The sequence below is a fragment of the Phacochoerus africanus genome, chromosome X (assembly GCF_016906955.1).
Source record: "Phacochoerus africanus isolate WHEZ1 chromosome X, ROS_Pafr_v1, whole genome shotgun sequence".
Taxonomy (NCBI): domain Eukaryota; kingdom Metazoa; phylum Chordata; class Mammalia; order Artiodactyla; family Suidae; genus Phacochoerus; species Phacochoerus africanus.
The window spans coordinates 81,694,438-81,716,037 of NC_062560.1; positions in this window are offsets into that span (position 1 = coordinate 81,694,438).

Genomic DNA, 21,600 nt, shown 5'->3' on the forward strand with positions numbered 1-21,600 from the left:
ATAACCCAAACCTAATCATCAGGAAACAAGAGACAGACTCAAAATGAACAACATTATTATTTTTAAAGCCCTGCATTCTTTAAAGCTGTAAACATCTAAAAGACGGAGAAAGGCTGAGGAACAGAATCCAACTAAAAATACATGATTAGGTAAACTGAAAAAAAAATCAGAATACCTATGATAGATTAGAAAAGCAAGTCCTCATTCTTAGCAAAAACAGACTGAAGCATTCAAGAATGAAGGCATAGAATGTTTCCTATTTACTTTCCAGTGATTCAGAAAAGTTGTGTGTGTGTTTCGTGTGTGAGTGTGAGAGTGTAGAGGGGAAGCAAGTGAAGTAAAGTAAGTGAAGCAAGCTGTTAATATGCAAATCTGGTAAAGGGGATTCAGGTATTCATTACACTATTTTTGTAACTTTTTTTTGTTTTTTTTTACTTTTTATGGCCACACCTGCTGCATATGGAAGTTCCCAGGCTAGGGGTTAAATTGGAGCTACAGCTGTGGGTCTATACCACAGCCACAGCAACGCCAGATCTGAGCCACATCTGAGACATATGCCATAGCTTGCAGCAATGCCGGATCTTTAACCCACTGAGGGAGGCCAGGAATCAAACCTGCATCCTCATGGACACTACATCAGGTTCTTAACCTGTCAAGCCACAATGGAAACTCCTGTAATTTAGTATTTTATGTCCAAATAAAAGTTTAGAAAAAAGAGCAAATATAGTACCTCTTATTTTCCCCTCCCCAACACACACAGACATACACATAAAGTGTTGATTTGGATTATTTTTGTTATACTCTTTAATCTATTTGGTTGCAAGTCCGCATCTATGCAGAAACCTAAGCCAGAAACTTTTTTTCTTTGGCTTTTTTGAGCCACACCTGCAGCATATGGAAGTTCCCGTGCTAGGGGTAGAATTGAAGCTGCAACTCCGGCCTACACCATGCCATAGCAATGCAGAATCCAAGCCTCGTCTGCGACCTACACCACAGTTCATGGCAATGCCAGATGCTTAACCTACTGAGCAAGGCCAGGGATTGAACCCACAACCTCATGGATACCAGCTGGGTTCAAAACCTGCTGAGCTACAACAGGAACTCCGAAGCCAGAAACTCAGAAATTTTCTTTCACTTGCCCTTTAGCACTCTCAGGAAATCTGTCATCCAGGGACTTCACCATGCTTCTGTAGACAATGACAGAATTATCAAAATATCAGTGTTCCCCAAATCAACTTATAAATATGTAATCTATTTTAAATATAAATCTATTTTTTTAACTACACATGCTGAACCTAGAGTTCAAATGAAAAAAATAAGCAAATCATAATCATAAAAAATTGACAAAAGAAGAGTAAGCAGGAGAAACCAGCCTTACTAGGTATTAACACTTAATATAAAGCCCCAAACTAAAATATAGTCCTGTTCTTGCATGAATTGACAGATCAATGCAACAGAACAGAAATGCAGAAATTGCGCCAATGTGTATTGACATGGAAAAAAAGAGAACAAACAAATTAGCAGTGGTTAAATGTGAAATATGAAGTAGGAACTAGGTACAGGAATGAAAAGGAGACTTTTCACTCTGTTTATACTTGTTCATTTTTGAGCCATGTGAGTCTTTTCACAGAATTAAATTAAGTGTAAAAAATAAAACAAAAGCATAACATTCATTTGGTTAAAATTACTGAATTTGTAATTGTGCCAGAGCGAGACAGTAGCCAACTCTTTCCATGTGTTTAGGCAAAGGACTTTGTTCTGAATTTAAACCAGATTGTATGAGAAACTAGTGGCTGCACATTCAGGGTCATATTTCAAAGAGCATCATCTGACAGTTGGTTTAAATCTATTCAATACACAGAACCATTTCACAAAATCTAACTTTGATTTTACCTTCCCTAAGGCCAAACAAAGGAAGGGCCTTTTAATTGTGTTATATGGAATATAAATTCTCTAACAGCATCACATTAAAAATCACAATAAGTCTAATGCTTAGGAATCCTTGAATGTCCATAACCCTTTAAAAGATCCATTAGACATTTACAGGTAGAACTGGCCTGGCAGCCAACAGGAAACCTACTTAAATTGATATAACATATATCACATGTCATATATATTCAAAAAGTTTCTTTCTCTAATAGTTACTTCTTTACAGAAAATGCTTCAGGTTAGGAGAAGAGACAAACCATATAAGAGAGTCTAAGGGATGCCAGCTGAAAATATTAGAAAAATTAATTATATGATTATGACTAATTTTATATTATTTAGGATTAACCAGAACCTAATCAACTGCAAAAGTGTCAATCACCCAATCACTATGATGTAGGTGGTTGACATCTGTATTTCATGTCAGAACAAGGGGATTAAATTTTTAGATGACATACTTTCAAGCCTAATATTGTCTTTCCAGTATTGTAGTATCTAGACAATAGCAGAGAGGGCCATTGGTTGAATCATCTTATTCCATAAAATCTGGAGATCATATGAGAAATGTATTGGTGTTGTTGAATGGGAAATGACCCAAGGCTGGGTCTGCCCTATGGTTGGCAGTTATTAATAGTGATGCATCTTCTAAAAGCAGAAATACCTTCGTCTGAAACCAAGTGCAGTTTTTACCTCTTATTGCTTTACATCATAACATATTCTTATCTAAAGAAAATTGTTTCCCCAAATTTAAGTACTTATGAAATCAAAAACATCACAAATATGAATCATCAAAAGTAATCATCCCAGTTCTCAACCAACTGGTCATCTTCCAACATTACAACATTTAAATAGAGTATATCAACAGATGCTCAGTATAGTCAAAAAAGTCCCCACAGATAATAACGGCCACATCAGAGAATTGTATATATTTTTAATATTTTACCCACCTATGATTCAGTTGGCCTTTTGAATAATATTTTCTGAAATTCATTTTGAGGAGCTTTTTTCCTCCTAATCCTGAGTTTCTTCGTGATAAAATTGTTCAAATTCTTCCTCTTGATTTTGCTTTCCATTTACCACATTTCCTTGTAAGGCATAGTTGATGCTTCAGATGCTTCTTTATTTAGTCATTCTCACATGCAGAATTCCAGAATGGCCCCAATGAGTCAAGCCCTTGTATAATCTCCTCCCCTTGAGAGCTGGCAGAACCTATGACTTTCTTTTTTATTTACTTATTTATTTTTAAATTACTCAAATGAATTTATCACATCTGTAGTTGTATAATGATCATAACAATCTGATTTCACCGGAGTTCCATCCCATAGCCCAAGCACATCCCCCCACCCCCCAAACTGTCTCCTCCAGAGACCATAAGTTTTTCAATGTCTGTGAGTCAGCATCTGTTCTGCAAAGAAGTTCAGTCTGTCCTTTTTTCAGATTCCACATGTCAGTGAAAGCATTTGATGTTGGTGTCTCATTGTCTGGCTGTCTGGCTGACTTCACTTAGCATGATAGTTTCTAGGTCCATCCATGCTGCTAAAAATGCCGGTATTTTATTCCTATTAATGGCTGAGTAATATTCCATTGTGTATATGTACCACATCTTCTTGATCCACTCCTCTGTCAATGGACATTTAGGTTGTTTCCATATCTTGGCTATGGAAAATAGGGCTACAATGAACATTGGAGTACATATGTCTTTGCAAGTCATGGTTTTCTCTGGCTAGATGCCCAGGAGTGGGATTGCTGGATCAAATGGTACTTCTATGTGTAGTTTTCTGAGGAATCTCCATACTGTTTTCCACAGTGGTTGTACCAATGTACAATCCCACCAACAGTGTCCTAGGGTTCCTTTTTCTCCACACCCTCTCCAGCACTTATTGTTTGTAGACTTTTGGATGATGGCCATTCTGGCTGGTGGAAGGTGGTACCTCGTAGTGGATTTGATTGGCATTTCTCTAATAATGAGTGATGTTGAACATCTTTTCATGTGCTTCTTGGCCATCTGTATGTCTCCTTTGGAGAACTGTCTGTTTAGATCTTCTTCCCATTTAAAAGTTTCTGCACAGCAAAGGAAACCCTAAAGAAAATGAAAAGACAACCCATAGAATGGGAGAAAATCTTTGCAAGTGAACCTACTGACAAGGGATTAATCTCCAAAATTTATAAACACCTTCTGCAGCTCCATACCAAAAAACAAACAACCCCATCAAAAAATGGGCAGAAGGTCTAAATGGCCTTCCTTCTTTAAAAATTTGTGATTATCTGAATGGGCCAAGTCTAATCACAGGTGCTCTTAAAAGCTGAGAACTTTCTCCAGCTGATAGCAGGAGAGTAAGAGAAAAGCAAGTGAAATTTAAATGATGAGAAGAACTTAGCCACTGTTGGTTTCAAGATGGAGGGGGCTATGCAGAAGGAATGTGAGAAGCCTTCCACATTCCAGAGGGAACCCCAACTGGTAACTGGAAAGACAGTGAGGACTTCAGTCTCACAACTGCAAGGAAATGAATGTGACTAACAACATAAATAAGCCTGGAAGCTTATTTCCCCAGAACCTCTAGATAAGATCTAAACCCAACCCAGGGATTTCCCACCATGGTACAATGGATTAAGAATCTGACTGCAGCCACTCGGGTTGCTGTGGAGGCATGGGTTCGATCCCTGGCCTGGTGCAGTGGCTTAAAGGATCTGGCGCTGCTGCAATGTGAAGTAGGTCACAGTTGTGGCTTGAATTTCATCCCTGGCCCAGGAACTTAAATATGCTGCAGATGTGGCCATTAAAAAAAAAATCTCAACCCAGCAGATATCTTGATTTCAGTCCTGTGAAACCCTCATCCAGAGAATCAGTTGAGTTTTGCTGGACTTCTGACCTGCAGAATTACAAGCTAATACACTGGCACTGCTTTAAGCTACTCCATTTGTGATCATTTGTTATGCAGCAGTATAAAACTTGCACAATGGGTGAATTAGATAAACCCATCCTCACTAATACGTTACCTGGTTAATGTGATCTCTCTCAGAAACAGAATGTCTAAATACACTTAAAATTCATATGTTGCAAAGGTACATTAATCAAGCTCCAAAGCAAAGTGTCAAGAATGGCATTATGAATATAATAAAAGTAAAATTTAGGGAAAAATATATTAAAGGAGATAAGGAGAGTAATTTTCTAGTGATATGAGCTATAATAAATAATGAAGATATGACATTATTAAAATGTATATGCCTATAGCAGATCCCTAAAGAATGAGCCTAAGCATATGAATTAGAAACTTTACGTGGGGATTGGACTTCAAATCATAACACATAGGCATCTATCTCTTCTACCTTTGAATAAGGTCAATCTTTCCTAGATGCAAACTAGGGGAGACAGCTCATGATTAGAAAATGAATCAGCACTGAAAAGAGAATGACTACCTGTAAATCAACATGCCCAATATTGTGGTAACAGACATGCCACAGTTAATTTACAACGCATTTCAAATCATTTGCACAGCTCACCTAAAATAGCAGGGGCTAGCCAGAATCCCATGAAAAAAATCTTTCCTCACACCTGGAGATGGCAGAGTATCAAGTACTATTGATTTCATTGGCAGAAACTTTCATAGCTCTTTAGAGGTGATATGCAGCTTTGCCTGACTCCAGGAATTTCAAATTTAGCAAAAAATGAAAGCACAGTGTAACAGCCATGCAGAGAGAAATTGAACTGAAACATGATGAGATAGATTGGGGTAGTCGAAAGAATATTCTAGTTCTTGAATCTGTGTAACATTCATCAAGCTACATCACTTCCCCAGATCCCAGATTCCCCATTAGTGAAATGAGAAGTTTGAAGTATATAATGTAAAATTGTTTTCTTCACCTCGGACATTCTTTTATGTAATGTCCCTGTGGAAAGACAGTAGCACTTGATATCCACTGCCTATTAAATGGGCCAGAAATTTTTTCCTCCACAGATACTCATTCTCAAAGGGCAGTAGAGAATCCATCTGAGAAATCTTCCAGGCTGGTTATTATCATATCTGGCATGTGGAAGTTCCTGGGCCAGCGATCCATCAAACCTGCACCATAGCAGCAACCCAAGCCACAGCAGTGAAAACACCGAATTCTTAACTCACTGAACCACAAGAAAACTCCAACATGGCCAATTTCTTAACATGGCATTCAAATTTTTCACAATGCCCCAACCTAAATTTACAGCCTCATTTATCACCACTTGTTGCACCAGATTATTTACTGTTTCCTAAACATATTCCTTGCCTATTTGTTTGCCTTTACTCATGCCCTTATGCAAAACCCATTTCATTGTCTGTAAAAATTCACACATCCCTCAATTTGGGGATTAAACATCAACTCCTCTATGAAACCTGTGTTAGCTCATAATACAGAGCTTTCCAAAGTTAAAATGCAGGGTCACTTACCAGGTTTGCAGGATTTTCAAGGTACTTTTTATAAGTAAAATGTGTGCTTATTCATTTATTTGCCAGGTTCTAGGGAAGGGGTGAACTAGCAACAGCTGGTGGGAACTTGTCCACAGATTTACTTGTTTGGCCAGAACATTATTTTCTTAGGAATCTGAATTTGACTGTCTTCAGGCAGACATTTCATTCTCCAGGTTGCCACTGGCCCCATCACTCAACAATGGTCTTTTACTATGCTTCACTCTACATGCTATCTTCCTAGGCTCTAAAAGTATTCCTCAGCTCATTTTATTTTATTATTTTTAAGGCTTCCATCATCCACAGCAGTTCTTAGATCTTCTACACCCAAGTCTGATTATAGAGTAGAATGCAGTTTCCATAATTATAAATGCATGTTCAGAGCCCCCTGTTAAAATGATTTTATTACTATTTATAACACGGAGTAACAATTTAAGGGACATAGTGAATAGCCAATTCCTCGTCCAAACCACATCTTCCTCTCAAATCTCTTGAAGTTATTATTTACTGGAAAGGGGAGAAGTGCTGTTTAAACTTTGCCTACTTCTGATCTAATAATTATTTTAAATGGCATATTTTATCTATTTATTTTTAATTTTATTGAAGTATAGTTATTTTATAAGGTTATAAGGTGATAATTTCTGCTATACAATAAAGTGATTCAATCACACATATATACGTATCTATTCTCTTTCAGATTCTTTTCCCACATAGACTATCACAGAATATTGGGTAGAGTTCTCTGTGCTATATAGTATGTCCCCATTGGCCAGTCATTCCATATACCTCAGTGTGCATATTCCAATCCCAAAACCCCAGTCCATGCCTCCCTCCCACCCACCCCCAACCCATTCCCTTTAGTAACTGTAAGTTTTTCAAAGTCTGTGAGTCTGTTTCTGTTATGCAAATAAGTTCACTTGTATCCTTTTTTTTAAGATTCCAAATATAAGTGATTTCATACAGTGTTTGTCTTCGCTGCCTAACTTCACTTCATATATATATATATATATACATATATATATATATATATACATATATATATATATATACACATATATATATTACATCTTCTTTATCCATTCCTCTGGTGATGGACATTTAGGTTGCTTCCATGTCTTGGCTATTGTAAATAGTGCTGCAATTAACATCGGGGTGCATGTATATTTTCAAATTATGGTTTTCTCCAGACAGATATTCAAGAGTGGGATTGCTGGATCATATGGTAGTTCTATTTTTAATTTTTTTTTTGAGGAAACTCCATACAGTTTTCCATAGTGGTTGCAACAATGTATATCCCCACCAACAGTGTAATAGGGTTCCCTTTTCTCCATACCTTCTCCACATTATTTGTAGACTTTTTGATGATGGCCATTCTGGCTGGTATAAGGTGGTACCTCATAGTAGTTTTGATTTGCATTTCTCTAATCATTAGTGATGTTGAGCATGTTTTAATGTGTTTTTTGGCCATCTGTATGTCTTTGGAGAAATGTCTATTTAGAGCTTCTGTCTACTTTTTGATTGGGTTGTTTTTTGATATTGAGCTGCAAGAGGTGTCTGGATATTTTGGAGGTTAAACCCTTGTCAGTTGCTTCATTTGCAAATATATCCTCCAATTCTGTGGGTTGTCTTTTTGTTTTGGTTATGGTTGCCTTTGCTGTGCAAAAACCTTTAATTAATTTTCATTACCTTGTTTTTGTTTTTACTGTCATTACTCTAAGAGGTGGATCTGAAAAGATATTGATATTGTTTATGTCAGAAACTGTTCAGCCGATGTTTTCCTCTAAGAGTTTTTTTATACTATCCAGTCTTACATTTATGTTATTTATCCATTTTGAGTTTATTTCTGTGTATGGTGTTGGAAAGTATTCTAATTCCATTCTTTTATATGTACCTGTCCAGTTTTCCCAGCACCACTTATTGAAGAGACTGTCTTTTCTCCATTGTATATTCTTGTCTACTTCATTGTAGATTAACTGACCACAGATGCTTGGGTTTATTTCTGGGCTTTCTACACTGTTCCACTGATCTATATTTCTGGGTTTTGCCAGTACCATACTGTTTTGATGACTGTAGCTTTGTAGTATAGTCTGACATCAGGGAACCTGATTCCTCCAGTTCCATTTTTCTTTCTCAGGATTGCTTTTCATATTTAGGGTCTTTTGTCTTTCCACACACATTTAAATTTTTTGATACAGTTCTGTGAAAAATGGTAAATGGCATATTTCATTAGAGAGATAACCTACCATCTTCAATTGTATTATCCTTATACACAAAGAAAACTACATAAAAGTAATGTTAGCTCAAGTTCACATGCCTGACACACAGTGAGGCCAAACAAACCAAAATGTTTGGAGTTTGGAGCAGAGAAATGTTTATGGCAGTCCATGCAAAAAAGATAGGTGGTCAAAAAACAAACAAACAGAAAAACAAAAAAAAACCCTGATCTGCCAAACAAAATCATAAAGCATTTTTAAAATCCAGGAGAGGAAGGGGAATCATCAGGTAAGTGATCAGCTTGTGCACAGTTCTCTGATTGGCTGATGGTGAAGTAACAGCAGTGTCTCATGGATTAACCTTATCAGTCCTTAGGCTCCAGCAGGGGTGGGGGGCTGTGTGCTCATTGCCCACAAGTAGTTAACATCTTCCATTTGGTGGTGGGGGATGGGTGATTCACATTTGTAAAACAATTCAGGAAATGTGCATTAGACACTGTTATCTAGATACTTCAGAGAGGAGCTAAAGCAGAAGACGTAGGATAGGGGGTTCTGTCTCAGGAGGGCCCCATAGGGTCCTGCTCCTTTATAGTAACTGCTAAAATGACTATAAAGATTTTGTTTGCGTTTGAACTAAAAACAAAAGAAACTATAGTGTGCTACTCCATTTTTGACTACTCAGATTCAGTATTTCTTCCATTAAAAACTTGACCCACAACCCTTTTTTCTATTTCCTTTTTGAGACTCACTCTCACACTCTGCCAGGGTTTCATGATTTGCACAGCCAGTGGTAATGATCTAAGAATGTATTTGTTCTTTTCTCTTCTGTCCCCCAAAAGGCTGTAATATGTCAAATTAAAAAAAAAATTCACTAACAGAATAGTATCCTTTACTGGTCAAAGGAGTTTAACCTAGTACAGGTTAATAAGTGGGGTATTTGAATTCCAGCAAGAAACATTCATACCACACTTCTTCAAGGAATTTGTTTTGTTTCTGTTTTGTATGCTGCTTTTTATTGGTGGCTTTCTGCTGACATTTTTTTAAGAAACAAAGATTTATGTTTGCTGAGCTTACTCTAGTCCCCAGGCAGTCAGCATCACCAAATGCAGAAAAATGCTTGTCTTTTCTGAGCAGAGCTGTGTGTAATTAAAATTTGGCAAAGGCAGAGTAGGTGTCATAAGGATCTACTCAACTTAACACTATTGTGAATTGAAGCTAGCTGGATAAAATTTTTGGCAGAAGGATACTTTCTTTTTTAACTTCAGTACTGGCAGTTGGTTGCCATGAAGATGACACCTTAGATCCTCAAGAGGATTTCCATACCTGAGGCCACAAAGCTCTATATCCAAGATGCAATGAATAATTGATGCCCATGCATAGTTAACTCTAGGAAAGCTTGAAGGGGCCAGCTTGGCACCCTCTCATTTCCCCATTACCAGTTCTCATTCCTCCCCCCTCTCCTTTTCTCCATTCCAAGTTCCTATGCTGTATGATGTTGCTATTGACTTAGCTAAAAAGTTACTGGCAGCAAATTAAGGCATGATGTCTCTGAGGGAATATTTGCTTTTAAGGCGCTAAAGCTTTAAATGTAGGAAACTCTAGGGATATTCCAAGGGTGGACTATTTATTTGAGGACAGTACCAGCTTTAAAGCCCATTCCTATTCTATCTACTCCTAATGTTACAGCAGGCAGAGAGTTAGGTATGAGCAGAAAAAGGGTCATGGGGCCAGATGGCAGGAAACCATGCATCATGCAACGAGTGGGGTCCGTGGGCAGACAATGAAAAATAGGAATCTCCAGCATCTGAATGTAACCTGTTGCCTAGTATACCCTAATTATAGTGAAATCATAATAAAATTAGTTATGCAGATCATGCACCAATGCCATGACACTTCACATCAAAACTAAATAAGGACAAAAATGTCTCCTTCCTTTGGGACAAATGAAAAGTATGGAATAAAACCCCAAACCTTACCTTCCCAGTGAATATTCCGCCCATGCCAATTGGATGCCCCATATAATTTATGCCAGATAAATACAGGGTAGTTTCTTGCCTCTTTGCTTCTCTCTCTGCCCACCTCTTTTAAGAGGTGTATTTCTCACTTTAATAAATCCTCACTTTTTTTCTCAATTTCTGTCTCATTTCTGAATTCCTTCTGTGAGAAGGCAAGAACCTAACCTTAGGGAACACTAAGTCCAGTTCCTCTTGTCTAAGGAAATGTATTAAAGAAAAACAAAAGTTTTCATTTGAGACTTATGTCATATACAAAATTTTACCTTCTGTTTTTTGTTTGTTTGTTTGTTTGTTTGTTTTCAGGCACATTACAATGTACAATAATTCCTGCTTAGAACCTAAGGTGGTAATATTTCCTTAAAAATAAATGAACAAAAAAAACCCCTTTTGGTCAATTTCTGAAACTAAACTAAACAGGCTTTTTTTTTTTTAATGTCTACACTTATGGCATATGGAAGTTCCTGGACCAGGGACTGAATCTGAGCCACAGCTGTGACCTACACCACAGCTGCAGCAACATTGGATCCTTAACCCACTATGCTGAACCCATTCCTCTTCAGTGACCTGAGCTGCTGCAGTCGGATTCTTAACCCACTGCACCACAGCAGGAACTCCTAAGCAGGGCTAACATAGCTAATTCACAGAGGATTTATCTTAGAGTTCTTCTAGTATAAGAATAATTTTTTATTAAAAATTTGAAATTGGGGAGTTCTTATCATGGCACAGCGGAGTTGAATCCAATTAGGAACCATGAGGTTGTGGGTTCGATCCCTGGCCTTGCTCAGTGGGTTAAGGATCTGGTGTTGCCATGAGCTGTGGTGTAGGTTGCAGATGTGGCTTGGATCTGGCGTGGGTGTGGCTGTGGTATAGGCCAGTGGCTACAGCTCCGATTCGACCCCTAGCCTGGGAACCTCCATATGCTACAGGTGTGGCCCTAGAAAACAACAGAAAAATTGTAGTTGGTCATCCATTCACATATTAAACCATTGGCCATTGCTCCAAGTCCATGCTAGTCAAACCCTACATATTTCAACTTCAGTCGATTTCTCAAAATTGTTTTTTATTCTTGGTAAACAAAGCCTCAAGTGAAAAATCACATAAGTATTACCTTAATTCTTCCATAATAAGAAATGGAAAAATGAACAAGTGGGAGTACCTCAAACTTAAAAGCTGCACAACAAAAGAAAAAACCAAATGAAAATATAACCTACAGAATGGAAGAAAAATGTTACATATATGAGATAAGGAGGTAGCATCCAAAAATATACAAAGGACTCAAACAACTTAATAGTAAAGACAAATAATCCAATTAAAATGGACAGAAGAACTAAAGACTCATTTTTCCAAGGAGGACACCAAAATGGCCAACAGACACATGAAAAAATGCTCAACATCACCAATCAAGGAAATAAATGCAAGTTAAAACCACAATGAGCTATCACTCCACACCTGTTAGAATGCTGTTATCAAGAAGAGATAACAGGCGGTGGTGAGGATGTGGTGAAAAGGGAACCCTTAAACATTGGTGGGAATGTAAATTGGTCCAACTCTTATGGAAAACAATATGGAGGTTCCTCAAAAAATTGAAAATAGATCTACCATAGATTCCAGCAATTCCACTTCTGGGTATATACCCAAAGAAAATGAAAACAGGACTTTGACGTGATAGGTATAGCCTGTATAGCCCTAACATCCCTTCCCATAGCTATGCAGTTTGTGATTCAACACTACACACAGACTTCCATATTAATTCTCTTGAAACTGAAATATTTATTAATATAATGGTACAACCTTATAAACAAAAGCAACAAAGACAAATGACTAGAGCTATAAATTATTTTAGGAACTACCAACTTCAACATTTGCTGAATAGGGCACCCTGAGATGTGCAGCAAAATGGTCTCTAGTTTCCCCTTCCTTCCTTAGTCACTGAATCAACAGGTATCACTATACACAAAACTATGTTGAGCCAGTAAAGGTTAACTGTAAATTATGCATGACTTTATATCATGAAACCATTCATCTCTGCACTAGTAATCTCTGTCATGTTTTTAACTATAAGAAGTCATCATATTCATATTTTAACTTATTGGCATCCTAGGGAACATATTTCATCAAAATAAAAGGCAATTTTCTATTCAAAAAGTATAGGATCATCCAGCAGATAATACAAACAAGCATTCTAGTCATGAAGCAGTGCAAAGGGCAATGGATATCTTTCTGGCTGGAAATAAACATTTTAAAATAATGATCAAATGGATGTCAAATATACTCCTAAATTATACCTAACATAGAAAGCTTCCCTCTAGCTATTTGTCATGCTTTTGCTGGTTTGTATAAATTATATTAAATAAATTTATAAAATTAAATCATTCATGCAAAAAGTATCATGCACACCAAGAACCACGCTATATGTATTGGAGTTATAATTTATCTTTCTCTTAACATTTAGTATCATCACTTTATATCAGTAAAATAGTAGGTACTTTTTGGGTTCCATTTTTACCAAGAGGAATAATTACTGATAACTTCAAGAACTGAATATGTTCTGGAAGGCCGAAAATAAATGCTATTTGTATTAAAGAGAAACACCAAGATAATAGCAGGGGATGTTACACAAACCCAAAGTTCTGAAAACATTTTAGTTTACTTTCAAAATACTGAACATTGCCTTCATTTCTTGCAGACCAATTTAAATGACTAGGTCACTAACAATAAAAAATTTTTAAAAGATTTAAAAAACATTAAATATGAAGGTGTAAGTCCAACCATGTTGTTTCATGGTTTGTTTTGGGCAATAGTGTTTTCTGCTCTTCTTTACCCACCCTATAAGACCCAAAGTATAGATGCTATCTTCCAAAAATCCATTCTGCCACAGCACTGATATCAATCTTACTTGATCTCTTACATCATATTCTATATTATCTAGCATTTGTTCATATTATCTTTTAAACACTTCACTAATAGCTTCATGTTTGCCAGTCTAAAATATCTGAAGTAGCTTTATGGGCCTGGGTTAGAAGTCAATGTCTTCTAGTTCTCTAGAAGGAAAATCCTAAGGTCATCCTGTGACCTTTCCTCATTTTATACATGTTGAGACAACTGAGATCCAGGGAAGATTAGACTAGAATCCACATCTCTTCCAATCCCTTGTTCTTATCACTATATTGTGTTCTTTTCCCTATTCTCTTTAGTGCCCAGCCCACTGGTGGACTCCTAGGAAGCTGCTCAGGAACCTTGTGCAGATGAAGCAGTTTTCAGGGACCTTTAGACTATACTTATTGCTACTGCCTTCAAACACTGCCAAGTTCTATACTCAGTTAAGAATGCTTCAGATAGACTCTATCTAGAGTTCTCTGAAAATCCAATGATACACATCATTTAGATTTTAATTTTCCTTCTTTGTTTTTAAATGCTGTTTGAGCTATGTTGGTGATCTAATAAATTGTGTAGATATGTATTATATGTATAGACCTATGTATGGATTATTTTAACATGGAAATATGACTTGAATTAAATTGTTGTTTTTCGAGTGGGATAAATCCCTCACACTTTTGAAAACTGGCATCAGATAGCCCAGGAAAAATGCTACAATTCCTACAAAAATCTGCAGTATAGATTAAAAACAAAACTATTTACAGTTACCATTGTGGCTCAGTGGGTTAAGAACGCAACATAGTAAGGACACGGGTTCAATTCATGGCCTGCCTCAGTGGATTAAGGATCCAGCATTGCCACAAGTTGTGTCATAGGGTAAAGATGCAGCTCAGATCAGGTATGGCTGAGGCATATGCTGGCAGCTGCAGCTCTGATTCAGCCCCTAGCCTGGGAACTTCCATATGCCACAGGTATGGCCATAAAAAAAAAGATTTATTTACTTTTATGGCTTTCTTGTAAAGGCCTTCAGGGAGTTCAGGTTCATCTTTCTTGAACACATAACATACCCACAGAAAATGGCCAGGACTTAATAAGTTTTTACAAATAGTTTAGAATGTGTATCTTCTTAAAGGAACTGAAACAATTGCAAGGATTTCCTGTCATAGTTTACAAAGTCCCATTATACCTCACAAAAGCATATCACCAGTATTTCCATTAAATGAGAACACAGCTGCCACTTAAGTTAAAAATAACAACCACTATTACCACCACCTACCACCACCACAAAACCTGCTGAGGGATGGACATTTGCTCTCTCCTTTCTTTTCTTTGACTGAATGGTAAAGAAGTTGTGAATTCATGGCACACTATATGAGCTAGAATGAATGAATCTCTATTGGTGTTCAGCCAAACTGAAAATTACATATAAACTATTCAATCTCAGTCCAGTCAAATGCAAAGCTGGTTAAATGCTGCTTTGTTTAGGAGCAGTAGGTGACTGGGCAGGGATTGAGATGAAACCAGATATCAAAGCACTTTTGAAGTACCTACCTTATAGATTTTCTAATTGTAATGACTGATAACCCTAGACGTGCTGGCATTTTTATTCGTCCTTGAAATATAACTGCTATCTATGGTTTTCACATCTAACCTTTACTGTTGGCTTCTAATCCAAGTGGTCACAACAGGTTCATCAGGTAACTTACTGTTTCAATATTAATAAAAATTCCTAAACAGTCTTTAGGGGATAGGTATTATCGCTTTTCAAATTGAAAGAAACACACAGTGGACTATTTAGGAAGTAAAACAGGTAACACAGCCTATCTGTATTAATGTGCCTAAGTTATACCCTTCATATTCTGCCATACCTTTAGGATCAATTGTACAAAAATAACCAGGCAGATGATTTATTTTTCACTTATCTATTTCAGTTAAGCTGAGAGTTGCAATGATCTTGGAAATTGGAACAGCCTCTGGATTGAATACAATCATTTTAAAGGGATTCTAAATAAATACTTCTTGTAACTCCTCCATCCTAGTTAATAAGCTTTTGAGATAGTTTAGCTTAAGTCTGGGGAACTGTGAATTTTGTTGTACTTGGCCAGTTAAGGAAATTAAGAAGAGATCTTAACCAGAATTTTAAAGTATTTCTCATTAATGATCCAAATAGAATTTTCACCCCCAACTGAATTATAGAATCTTGAGGGATGGATGCTGTCCAGTTCACTGTCATACTCCAGATGACTTACACAGTTACTGGCACTCAGTAAATGATTATACTGAATTAGATCTTCAATATCATGAAGTATTTGACATCAATAGTGAGAAAGCACCATCTACACAGGGGTAACCAGTTATCTTTGTTGTTTTTTAAATTATTTAAACTTTCAATATTTGAAATAAAATAACAGTTTTGACTACAGTAGGTATTCAATAGAATTTTTTTTTTTGGCCCCATCCATGGCATATGGAAGTTCCCAGGCCAGGGACTGAATCTGAGCTGCAGTTGCAACCTACACCACTGGATACTTTAACCCAATGGGTGGGGCTTGGGATCAAATTTGGGGCTCTGCAGCAACCCAAGCCAGTAGGATTTTTAACCCACCACACCATAGTGGGAACTCCTCAATAGAATTTTTTTTTTTTTTGCTTTTTAGGGCCACACCTGTGGCATAGGAGGTTCCCAGACTAGGGGTCCAATCGGAGCTGCAGGTGCCAGCCTACACCACAACAATGTGGGATCCGAGCCACGTCTGCAACCTACACTGCAGCTCATGGCAATGCCCAATTCTTAACCCACTGAGGAAGACCAGTGATCAAACCCACATCTTCGTGGTTCCTAGTCAGGTTTGTTAACCACTGAGCCACAAAGGGAACTCCCTCAATAGAATTTTTAAATAAATAAATATAACTTACCAGTATTAGAAAAACATTATAAAAATGATTTGCCTAATGTTGAAGCTCTCTCAAAATGCATGCAGATTACTTGTGAGTTACATTGTAAGAGTGGTTATGTCCCCAATACTTGGTTTGCAAAGATTTTTATTAGGATATATAGAAATATTGGAGTTCCCATTGTGGCTTGGTGGTTAATGAATCCGACTGGGAACCATGAGGTTGTAGGTTTGATCCCTGGCCTTGTTGAGTGGGTTAAGGATCCTGTGCTGCCATGAGCTGTGGTGTAGGTTGCAGATGCAGCTCAGATCTGGCATTGCTGTGGCTCTGGCATAGGCCAGCAGCTACAGCTCTGATTAGACTCCTAGCCTGGGAACTTCCATCTGCTGTGGGTGTGACCAAGAAAAAGACAAAAAGAAAAAAAAAGATATATAGAAATATAATACTTATATTGTCACCCTTAGATAGCATGATATTTCTCCATATGCCCAATTTCTTTTCTCATTTCCTTGAATCTGTCATATTCTGTTTCTAAACTTTATATTGAATTGCGAATTTTCACAGGATTCAATTTTTATACAAATAGAACAAAGCAGATGAGAAATGATTGTGTATTCAAAAACAAGGCAGATTAATATAATTACATTAAAATGTACTTCATCTGCTCTTTCCTTACCTCTGGAACTAAAGGTATAAAAAAAATAATTTTCTCAGGTCTTACTTAACTAGTCCCTTTAGGGACATCCAGTCAAATTGACCAAATCAATCGTGGAGGATTTGGGAACCACATCAATAAGTCTATGATTATTTTGCTAATATTAGTCTATACAACTCTTCCATCTTCTGGTTGTTTTTTTACTCACAATAGTCAATATGCCTATTAAATAATAAATATCTCACTGTAGTATATTAGACTAGAAAAATTCATATCTAAATTCTACTATTATTTTACTGCCTGTTAAATAGAACATGGCCATTTAGAAAGGGTGACAAAAGTATAGAATCTTATTCAAAGATTTGGTGGCCTGCTAGGTAGCTGAAAGCTGTGCTTCCCAGTGCATCCCCAACCCCCCCCACCACCCCCTACACTCTCGCCAAACCTGGGGCTGCCTGCCATCCAGGAGGGCTGGCCTCAACAATTGCCTGAAGCCTACCACCACAGGGGCTGTCCCTGCACAGGCCTGCTTGCCCTTTGGAGGGGCTACACTTCTGCAGAGCAGCACCAAACACCACCAGCCCCCGAAAAAAGGCCTGCAGCCCAGAAAGGCTAGAACAAGACAAGCCAGGCTGTGAAAAGATCTGCCTAATTCTCCGACAGTTTTTGTGAGTCAGGCTGCCCCAGGGAGGAGCCACTTGGGTTTCCAATGGCCCTGCCACCCACACAAGCCCCCAGGGGGTCCCGAGAAATAGGGGATCAGCTGCATAGGACTGCCAGCTCCAGACAGGACCCCCTGCATCCCAGAAAAGCTGCAACAAGCTTGGCAAAGCCGGGAAAAGATCTCAGACGGTCTTTCTGAGTTGGGCTGCCCTGGGGAGGAGCCTCTTGGGTTTCCAGTGGCCCTGCTACCCGCCCAAGCCCTCAGGGGATGCCTCACTCATGCGGAATGCCTACTCAGCACCACCAGCCCCCGAGAAGAGACCCAGCAGCCCAGAAAAGCTGCAACAAGCTCGGCCAGATTGTGAAAAGATCTGCCTACATTCTCAGGCCAGCCTTCTGAGTTGGGCTGCCCTAGGGAAGAGCCTCTTAGGTTCTCAGTGACCCAGATAGCTGCTCCAGCCCCCAGGGGGTGCTGCACTCCTGAGGAACAGCTGCCCAACACCGCCAACCCCCTGCAAGAACCCCACAGCCTAAAAACACCAGAGCAAGCTCTGCCTGAACAAGTGAAATCTGCTACCATCGTGGTGTGGACCTCCCAGTCCTGTCTGCCCTCAGGAAGTCCTCCTTTGCTTCCAAGAAACACTGTTAGCCCCATCAACACTCCAGAAAAGCCACACCGCCTCAAAAAAGATTGACCAACAACACCAGCCCTCAGGAAATATTCCACGGCAGTGACAAGGGAAACACTGCCTGTTCATGGAGAGTCCAACTCCCTCAGGAGAAAGAAAACAACAAGCAAGATGAAGAAGCTGAGAAACCACCCCCAGTCAAACCAACAGGAGAACTCACCTAAAGCAGTGAACAATGAAACAGATCTCTGCAGTCTGACAGACCTGGAGTTCAAAAGAGAAATAGTGAAAATACTGAAGGAATTAAGAGAAGATAGGAACAGTAATTCAGATACCCTCAGAAAGGAACTAGAAAATATAAGGAGGAGCCAAGAAAAACTAGAACATTCATTTGCAGAGATACAAACAGAACTACAGGCAGTAAAAACCAGAATGAATAATGCAGAAGAACGAATCAGTGATATAGAAGATAGAATAATGGAAATCACCCTATCCGGTCAGCAGACAGAAAACCGAATCAAAAAACTGGAAAGCAATATAAGAGACCTATGGGATAATATAAAGCGGGCCGATCTATGCATAATAGGAATTCCAGAAGGAGTAGAAAAAGATAAGGGGATGGAAAATATATTTGAAGAAATTATCACTGGAAACTTCCCAAATCTAAAGGATGCTGGGTTCAAGATACAGGAAGCACAGAGGGCCCCAAACAAACTGAACCCAAACAGACCCACAGCAAGACACATCATAATAAAAATGGCAAAAGTTAGTGATAAACAGAGGATCCTAAAGGCAGCAAGAGAAAAACAGAATGTTACCTACAAGGGAACCCCATGAGATTATCAGCTGACTTCCCTACAGAAACACTACAGGCCAGGAGGGAATGGCAAGAGATATTTAAAGGGATAAAAGGAAAAAATATGCAACCTAGAACTCTCTATCCAGCAAGAATATCATTTAAAATAGAAGGGGAAATAAAAATTTTTACCAACAAACAAAAACTTAAAAGAATACTTCAACACAAAACCCAGGTTAAAGGAAATATTGAAAGGGCTTCTCTAAATCAAAAAGAAAGGAAGGAAAGGGAAGAAAAAAGAAAAAAAAAAGAAGAAGAAGAAGAGGAAGAACAAGGACTGAGGAAACCACAATCAGAGAGCAGTCACTCAAATAAGCCAGCATACAGATTGAATCATGAACATGTTTCAAACAAAATAAAATTGAAAAGAAAAAAATAAAAAAGAGTCATCAAAACCATAAAATGTGGGCAAGGGATATTAGGAAATAAATAACCCTTTTTGTTTGTTTGTTTGTATGTTTCTCTTCTTAATTTTAATATAGTAATGAAGTATCTGAGCGTACAGGACCATGAGGCTAAAACACACAATTATGGGAAGGGGTTAGCATACTTAAAAAACAGGGCAACCACAAGCCAAAAGCAAATATTGCATTTGCAAAAAATGAAAAAAAAACACTTAAGCAGATAATAACAGGAGGCCATCCAACCAAAAAAAAAAAAAAAGAAAAAAGGAAGGAAGAAAGGAAGAATGGAGAACCATAGAATCAACTGGAACATGAGGTTCAAAATGGCAATAAATAATCATCTATCAATTATCACCTTAAATGTCAATGGACTGAACGCCCCAATCAAAAGACACAGAGTGGCTGAGTGGATAAAAAGGCAAAAACCTTCAATATGCTGCCTACAAGAAACTCACCTTAGGGCAAAGGATACATATAGATTGAAAGTGAAAGGGTGGGGAAAAATATTTCACGCCAATAGACAAGACAGAAAAGCAGGAGTCGCAACACTCATAACAGACAAAATAGACTTTAAAACAAAAGACATAAAGAAAGACAAAGAAGGACACTACTTAATGATTAAGGGATCCATCCAAGGAGAGGATGTTACTATCGTCAACATATATGCCCCAAATACAGGAGCACCCAAATACATACAACAAATACTAACAGACATAAAGGGAAAAATCGATGGGAATACAATCATAGGAGGAGACCTTAATACCCCCCTCACATCAATGGACAGATCCTCTAGACACAAAACCAATAAAGCAACAGAGATCCTAAAGGAAACAATAGAAAAGTGAGACTTCATTGATATCTTCAGGACACTACATCCAAAAAAAGCAGAATACACATTCTTCTCAAATGCTCATGGAACATTCTCAAGAATTGACCACATATTGGGACACAAAGCTAATCTCAATACATTTAGGAGCATTGAAATTATCTCAACTATCTTCTCTGACCACAATGCCATGAAATTAGAAACCAACCATTGGAAAAGGAAAGAGAAAAAAACCTACTGCATGGAGACTAAACAACATGCTACTCAAAAACCAATGGGTCAATGAGGAAATCAAGAAGGAAATTAAAAACTACCTTGAAACAAATGATAATGAAGACACAACCTCTCAGAATCTATGGGATGCTGCGAAAGCAGTGCTCAGAGGGATGTTCATAGCAATACAGGCCTTTCTCAAAAAAGAAGAAAGATCCCAAATGGACAACTTAACCCTCCACCTAAACGAATTAGAAAAAGAAGAACAAAAAAGACCTAAAGTCAGCAGAAGGAAGGAAATGACAAAGATCAAAGAAGACATCAATAAAATAGAGACTCAAGAAACAATAGAGAAAATTAGTAAAACCAAGAGCTGGTTCTTTGAAAAGGTCAACAAAATTGACAAGCCCCTGGCCAGACTCACTAAAAAGAGGAGAGAAAGAACTCAAATAACCAAAATTAGAAATGAAAAAGGAGAAATCACAACGGTTACAGCAGAAATACAAAAAACCATAAGAGAATACTATGAACAACTATATGGCAACAAGTTTGACAATCTGGAAGAAATGGACAATTTTCTAGAATCTTACAGCCTGCCAAAGCTGAATCAAAAGGAAACAGACCAACTGAACAGACCGATCACTAGAAATGAAATTGAAGAGGTCATAAAATCACTCCCGACAAATAAAAGTCCAGGACCAGATGGCTTCAAAGGTGAATTCTACCAAACGTATAAAGAGGAATTGGTGCCCATCCTCCTGAAACTCTTTCAAAAGGTTGAAGAGGAAGGAATACTCCCAAAGACATTCTATGATGCCACCATCACCCTCATTCCAAAACCAGACAGAGATACCACCAAAAAAGAAAACTATCGCCCAATGTCATTGATGAATATAGATGCAAAAATTCTCAACAAAATCTTAGCCAACCGAATCCAACAGCATATCAAAAAAATTATACACCATGACCAGGTTGGGTTCATCCCAGGT